General features: G+C 44.7%; 1 pseudogene; it reads left to right on the forward strand.

The window, feature by feature from the left end:
* The first annotated feature begins 7,270 nt into the window (after positions 1–7,270).
* Positions 7,271–7,958, forward strand: LOC146860322 (G2/mitotic-specific cyclin-B2-like; annotated as a pseudogene).
* Positions 7,959–8,188: the final 230 nt, after the last annotated feature.

Below are 8,188 nucleotides of genomic sequence, written 5' to 3' on the forward strand. Positions count from 1 at the left end.
TGCCACATTGCACACTGCTACGCGCTCCCAAATGCATACAAACATACATGAATTATTTACCACCAACTAAAAGTTGGTGGTAAATACCGACTCATAAACACACACACACACTCCCCCTACATATCATTTCTGAAATCGGAATTTACCGATTCGGTAAAATTACCGAATCGGTAAAATTACCACATCGGTAACGTTACCGATTCGGTAATTTTACCGATTCGGTAGTTTTACCGATTCGGTAAATTCCGATTTCAGAAATTGACCCCCTACATACCAATAGCCAATATACCGGTCGGTAACGGTATAATTACCGAAAATCGGCCGTTACCGACCGGTATATGGCTACCTACATGAGGCCCTTAGTGAGAAAGGCTTGAAGATTAGAACTCAGCCCACGGAGAAAAGGTCTCGACCTAGTGGTCCATGGAAGGACATTGCGCTTGATATTTTAGGACCCATACATGGTGAAGGTTCTGACACTTTTATCATTGTTGCAATGGACCTTTATTCTAGGTGGCCAGAAATGTTCTTTTCTAAAAATCTGAATACGAACACCGTTATTGATTTCTTGAAATTACTTATTTCAAGAGAAGGAATACCTGAAACGTTACTCACAGATAATGGTGTTCAACTTGTCTCTGGAGACATGGAGAATTTTCTGAATAATTGTGGTATTATTCATAAAAAATGTGCACTATATCACCCTGAATCTAACGGTACAGTTGAGAGATATAAACGTGTGTTTTAAAAGAAACTGTATCATTAGCAAAACAGAATGGACTTAACTGGAAGGATGAAGTTTTAAAGAGAGTTTGTGTGAATCGTTTTGCTCCTCATTCTGTCAATGGAAAATCTCCTTTTCTTTTGTTTCATGGTAGACAACCTGACACTTTTCTTGTACCGCCATGGGTTAATAAATTTCTTTCTGTCAAGGGTGAGGTTTTAGATTTAACTTCATGGCAAGACACAGAAGATCTAAAGTGCTCCAAGGGTAAGGAATATTATGATGTAAGACATGCTGTTAAAATGACCAAAGTTGCTGTTGGTGATTTTGTAAAGATCAAAAAGCCTGGTTTCTGTGTTTCTAGTTCTAAATTTAAACCGTGTTGCTGTATGTTAAGGTGAAGGTGTTATGGACAATTTCTCAAAAAAAGTTAGAGATAAGACAAGTCCTGTTGTAATAAAGTCTTGTAGGATAGCTCGTGCTCCATCATACTTACATGACTATACTACTTGATCTTTGTGTATTTGTTTTTTACATATAATGTATAAAGGAGGGAGATGTGTTGTAATGTTTCTTATATATTTATTTCACTCAAGATCTTTTAGTGACATAGTTTGAGTTCTAGAACTCAGTCACTCTGACTCTGATTTAGATTCCTGTGAAGAGATGATGAAGATTCTTTATGTCAGTTGGGTGGCTGAGCTGTTTTATCCTTGCAACTTAAAGAATAAACCTACTTCTGAAGAAATATGATTTCCTGCCTTCTCTTCTTTCATCAAGAACCTCCTTTTTAACACAGTGCAAAGAGGGGATGAACCTGAGGCTCAGTGGGGTGAACCAATAGTTTATGCAAGAACCCCCTGTTGCTCCTAACTCAGCCTAGCCACCTTAAAACTCTACAGGGATACAATCACATGGCAGATTGGAGAAGATGAGCAAAATAAAGGTCCAAAAACTCCCTTAATGAAACACATAGCAAAGTGATTGAGACTGACCAAGATCACCCAACACCAAGGGAAGATACACCGGAACATCCTGCAGCCACCAACTCAGGAACCAGACCAAAAGTAAAATGGAATTGAAAAAAGGAAACCCAGAAACAAAAACTATCCGTAAACCAACTAGCTAAGGGACTACACCTTCTTTGCCAAAAAACGCAGTGTCAGAGAGATCTCGGAAAGACCACAACCCAGAAAGTGAGGACATAATAAAACACAACACTCAACTACACACAGCATCAGATATGACAATAATTGATACTGCGGGGCAGTGTATCCATGTACAGGCCTCAGGTCAAATACTAAATCTACAACAAAAGCCAGCCTAGAGGTCACATCTGTTGTCTAACTTGTCTCCAAAAGAACACCAGCCCCATTCAGAGAAATAGGGCCAGGCATAAACCCAGAGAATGACAGGGGAAGAAGTGAGTGCTACACAGAAAGCACAGCACTGAAGACGGCAAGTACAAAGGCCCTCAACAGACCCTTATTAAAAAGAGCTATACAAAATACCACACCAGGGCCACTAATCACCACTAGACACCTTGATATCGGAGGTTCAAGAGACACAAGCGGGGCAGCAAGGAGGTCAGTATACAGATCGACCTCTAAAAAGGAGGAACAAGCACTCCTTTACTTCATCCAGCATACTGCTCAAAGGAAAACAATAAAGTCTTCAACTGAGGAAACATTCTTAAACTAATAAATCAGATTTCATCACTCACCAGAGTCACCTTTGCTGACATCGATTCCATCCAATTTACCAGCCCAGCCCCTGGTGAATCAACTAGAGTCACCTGGAACACAACTGACATGGCCCAGAAAGTACAATGCGAGAACAAACAATTTAGAAATTGGGGAACAAATGTGGAAACCTACCATGAACCAGAGTACCCACACCCACTGATGAGGGCTAAATCTAAGAACATAGAGGATATGGATGTATATCAAATCCCTGCTCAGTCTAAAAAGAATGCAAAACGCGTAATGCCATCAAGCGTGGGCAAAACGAGTGTCCTAGAAACAATAAGCTACAAAGCAGCTGCAAACAAATGAGAGACTCAGAACAACAAGTGCAACTGAGTTGCGAAATTGATTAACCAGTCATTGATTCCAAAGTGAACCAGCCAAAAGCCTAGAAGCCAGCACAAATATCTTCAGCCTATGCTAATGAAATATACATAGACTAGCAGGCAAGCTAGATGTCCCAGAGCTACTACAATGCTTGCAAATGTTTGAAGTGATCGGCCTAACAGGAAACGGACACTCAAACCTCTCCCTACTGCTGGCTTCTCCCATAATGCAGTGCCAGCCACCAAAGAAGCAAAATATGGCTGTAGTAAAAGTGGACTTGCAATTTACTTATCCACAGTACTCAAGGTTACAAGCATAAAACAAAAAAACAGACTCTGAAACTCTACAAATTCGGCACATAACATTGCAAACAATGGGTGAATCCAGCATGGTTATATTGTTTAACACCTACATGCCATTAAACCATAAAGACAGCATAGAGACATCGGAAAAGTTGTTTGATAACATCTTCAAAGCAGTGTAACTTACTCCAGCTCCATGTTAATTGTGACAGAAGATTTTAATATGAAATTGCTGGTCAGGCCATGAAAAAACAAATATTCTAGAGTCACAGGAACGCCAATGGGTCATTCCAACACAAGCAACAATAGACCTTGGGAAGAAGGACAAAAGGGGACTCAACGTATTCAGCAATTTAGAGCGCCAGGGCCTACGGGTCTTCAATGGCTGATTTCCAGACAATATTACACCTGAACTATCCTTCCACTCCACCAATGGAAACTCCTTAATTGACTACACAATGGCTTCTTTCCCCCTGCTAAAACACGTTCACTCATTTAAAATTGTCACAAGATCTGACAGTGATCACCTGCCTTAGTAATTTGAACTGACCATCATCCTGAGAGAGAATACACATACCTTAGAAGAAGCTGACTGTTCACCATACATGATGGATCTAAAGAGAGTAAAATGGACCCCAAGAACACTATAATCATTGGCTCAAAATGCAGAATATCATTTACAAATCACCATGATAAGAAGCAACTACGCAAAGGACAACTGGGAAGCATTTACAGACTTTCGCGAAACAATATGCTTCAAGAGTAAAACCAGCGAGGGCGCCCCCATGGGCTTATCAAGGGATCAGTCACAATATTTATATGAGAGGGGCAATAAATGAACTAAAATATAAAGTCAACACGGCTCTGAAGGCAGCGAGGAACTCCCCAAACAAAGCTACCTCAATATTGGATCTAAGGAACTCAAAAAAAGATCTAAACCTGGTGATATGGAAAGGAAGGAAACAAACTGCAGGAGTCTTTTGGGTCAAATTAATTTGGGACATTAAGCACTACAACTCCACCTCTTCCTGAATGAAAATCGATTAAGGCACCGCTTGGACTCAAACCTCTTTGAGGAATCCTGGAGCAATTTCCTGTATGGTACAAAAGGGGGTGGTGATGGACGGAGCATCAGAACCAATCAAACACTCACACCCAGTAAACAGATCTGGGTTTGATCCATCACCGTTCTTTAGCCCACTCTGCCACCCCATTTCAGACATGGCCATATGCAAATCAGTCTGACCCTGTGCCTAATGGGAACAGTCCAGCCCGAACTGCCAAGCCATGCCTTCTCTGGACCGTAAACAAGCTTCCTAGGACCGGTTTCTGGCATTTCAGCCGTCTTCAGCCAGGCTTGCTTGAATCCAGTGGCAAAGTAAGCAAGGGACTCACGTCTGAGCATACCCTGCCAACTTATGGCAAACAAAGCGGTACAAAAGGGCGTGGTGATGGACGGAGCATCAGAACCAATCAAACACTCACACCCAGTCAACAGATCTGGGTTTGATCCATCACCGTTCTTTAGCCCACTCTGCCACCCCAGTTCAGACATGGCCATATGCAAATCAGTCTGACCCTGTGCCTCATGGGAACAGTCCAGCCCGAACTGCCAAGCCATGCCTTCTCTGGACCGTAAACAAGCTTCCTAGGACTGGTTTCTGGCATTTCAGCCATCTTCAGCCAGGCTTGCTTGAATCCAGTGGCAAAGTGAGCAAGGGACTCACGTCTGAGCATACCCTGCCAACTTATGGCGAACAAAGCGGTACAAAAGGGGGTGGTGATGGACGGAGCATCAGAACCAATCAAACACTCACACCCAGTCAACACATCTGGGTTTGATCCATCACCGTTCTTTAGCCAACTCTGCCACCCCAGTTCAGACATGGCCATATGCAAATCAGTCTGACCCTGTGCCTCATGGGAACAGTCGAGCCCGAACTGCCAAGCCATGCCTTCTCTGGACCGTAAACAAGCTTCCTAGGACCGGTTTCTGGCATTTTAGCCATCTTCAGCCAGGCTTGCTTGAATCCAGTGGCAAAGTGAGCAAGGGACTCTTGTCTGAGCATACCCTGCCAACTTATGGCGAACAAAGCGGTACAAAAGGGGGTGGTGATGGACGGAGCATCAGAACCAATCAAACACTCACACCCAGTCAACAGATCTGGGTTTGATCCATCACCGTTCTTTAGCCCACTCTGCCAGCCCAGTTCAGACATGGCCATATGCAAATCAGTCTGACCCTGTGCTTCATGGGAACAGTCCAGCCCAAACTGCCAAGCCATGCCTTCTCTGGACCGTAAACAAGCTTCCTAGGACCGGTTTCTGGCATTTAAGCCGTCTTCAGCCAGGCTTGCTTGAATCCAGTGGCAAAGTGAGCAAGGGACTCACGTCTGAGCATACCCTGCCAACTTATGGCAAACAAAGCGGTACAAAAGGGGGTGGTGATGGACGGAGCATCAGAACCAATCAAACACTCACACCCAGTCAACAGATTTGGGTTTGATCCATCACCGTTCTTTAGCCCACTCTGCTACCCCAGTTCAGACATGGCCATTTGCAAATCAGTCTGACCCTGTGCCTCATGGGAACAGTCCAGCCCGAACTGCCAAGCCATGCCTTCTCTGGACCGTAAACAAGCTTCCTAGGACCGGTTTCTGGCATTTCAGCCGTCTTCAGCCAGGCTTGCTTGAATCCAGTGCCAAAGTGAGCAAGGGACTCACGTCTGAGCATACCCTGCCAACTTATGGCGAACAAAGCGGTACAAAAGGGGGTTGTGGTGGACGGAGCATCAGAACCAATCAAACACTCACACCCAGTCAACAGATCTGGGTTTGATCCATCACCGTTCTTTAGCCCACTCTGCCACCCCAGTTCAGACATGGCCATATGCAAATCAGTCTGACCCTGTACCTCATGGGAACAGTCCAGCCCGAACTGCCAAGCCATGCCTTCTCTGGACCGTAAACAAGCTTCCTAGGACCGGTTTCTGGCATTTCAGCCGTCTTCAGCCAGGCTTGCTTGAATCCAGTGGCAAAGTGAGCAAGGGACTCACGTCTGAGCATACCCTGCCAACTTATGGCGAACAAAGCGGTACAAAAGGGGGTTGTGATGGACGGAGCATCAGAACCAATCAAACACTCACACCCAGTCAACAGATCTGGGTTTGATCCATCACCGTTCTTTAGCCCACTCTGCCACCCCAGTTCAGACATGGCCATATGCAAATCAGTCTGACCCTGTGCCTCAAGGGAACAGTCCAGCCCGAACTGCCAAGCCATGCCTTCTCTGGACCGTAAACAAGCTTCCTAGGACCGCTTTCTGGCATTTCAGCCGTCTTCAGCCAGGCTTGCTTGAATCCAGTGGCAAAGTGAGCAAGGGACTCACGTCTGAGCATACCCTGCCATCTTATGGCGAACAAAGCGGTACAAAAGGGGGTGGTGATGGACGGAGCATCAGAACCAATCAAACACTCACACCCAGTCAACAGATCTGGGTTTGATCCATCACCGTTCTTTAGCCCACTCTGCCACCCCAGTTCAGACATGGCCATATGCAAATCAGTCTGACCCTGTGCCTCATGGGAACAGTCCAGCCCGAACTGCCAAGCCATGCCTTCTCTGGACCGTAAACAAGCTTCCTAGGACCAGTTTCTGGCATTTCAGGCGTCTTCAGCCAGGCTTGCTTGAATCCAGTGGCAAAGTGAGCAAGGGACTCACGTCTGAGCATACCCTGCCAACTTATGGCGAACAAAGCGGTACAAAAGGGGGTGGTGATGGACGGAGCATCAGAACCAATCAAACACTCACACCCAGTCAACAGATCTGGGATTGATCCATCACCGTTCTTTAGCCCACTCTGCCACCCCAGTTCAGACATGGCCATATGCAAATCAGTCTGACCCTGTGCCTCATGGGAACAGTCCAGCCTGAACTGCCAAGCCATGCCTTCTCTGGACCGTAAGCAAGCTTCCTAGGACCGGTTTCTGGCAATTTCCTGTATGCCCATTTTAATGCACACTCAAGCATAGAGCCAGCATGGGCAGCAACGGGCACGACCTACCTGAGGGCTATGACAACTTAAACGTCATCTATGAAGATGCCGAGCAGGCAGACAACTGCATGCCACGAATCATTGCTGATTGGATCCAGAGATAGATTTCTAAGTGTCGAATGCCGGGGCGCATGCGTGCTATCCTGATTGACTGGCTTGTTCAAGTTAATTCCAAGTTCCAGCTTCGTCAAGACACTCTATACATTTGTGTTGCATTAATTGATCATTTTTTACAAATTCAGCCAGTTTCCAGAAACAAGCTTTAGCTGGTGGGGTTGTCTTCCCTACTCTTGGCAGCAAAGTACGAAGAAATATTTGCTCCCGAGGATAGGGATTTAGTGTACGTAACGGACAACACATAATGCTCAGATCCTGGAAATGGAGATGCTTATACTACGAGAGCTAAACTTTAGTCTGGGGCGACCACTGCCAATACACTTCTTGCGAAGAGCATCCAAAGCTGGCAATTTACCTCATGGAGTTATAGTTGATAGACTATGATATGGCACATTTTTGCCCTTCAGAAGTTGCTGAAGCAGTTTTATGTCTGTCTCAGAAGATATTAGGGTGTGGCAGGTTGGATCCTAATGCAAGTAGTACACTGGGTATTCGGAGGACAGCCTGTTGCTGGTCATTAAACATATGGCAAAGAATGCAGTTTGAGTGAATAACAACCTGACAAAACATGTTGCTACGAAGAGGAAATATGCAGCAAGTGAACTAAAAGAAAATAGCACAATTCCGCACCTGAGATCTTGACTTGTTGAGAACTTGTATACCTCATTGAAAGAAGGAGACGGCTCATAGGAGGAAAGTCTCTGTCTGCTATTTGCACCTTTATATTGATGCTTCTTTTGTACATTAATTGCAATTTAACCTAATTGTTTCATAATGTATATTGTGCATGCAAAAATTTAAATTAAAAAAAAAAAAATGCGCACACAAATACATGGGCAAGAATCAAACTGAGGAAAGGAGCAAACTTATCCAGGGCAATACCCACAACTTAGGGTCTCAAACAGTAGTGTGTTTTGGCA

The sequence above is a fragment of the Triturus cristatus genome, chromosome 3_1, assembly GCF_964204655.1.
Source record: "Triturus cristatus chromosome 3_1, aTriCri1.1, whole genome shotgun sequence".
NCBI lineage: Eukaryota > Metazoa > Chordata > Amphibia > Caudata > Salamandridae > Triturus > Triturus cristatus.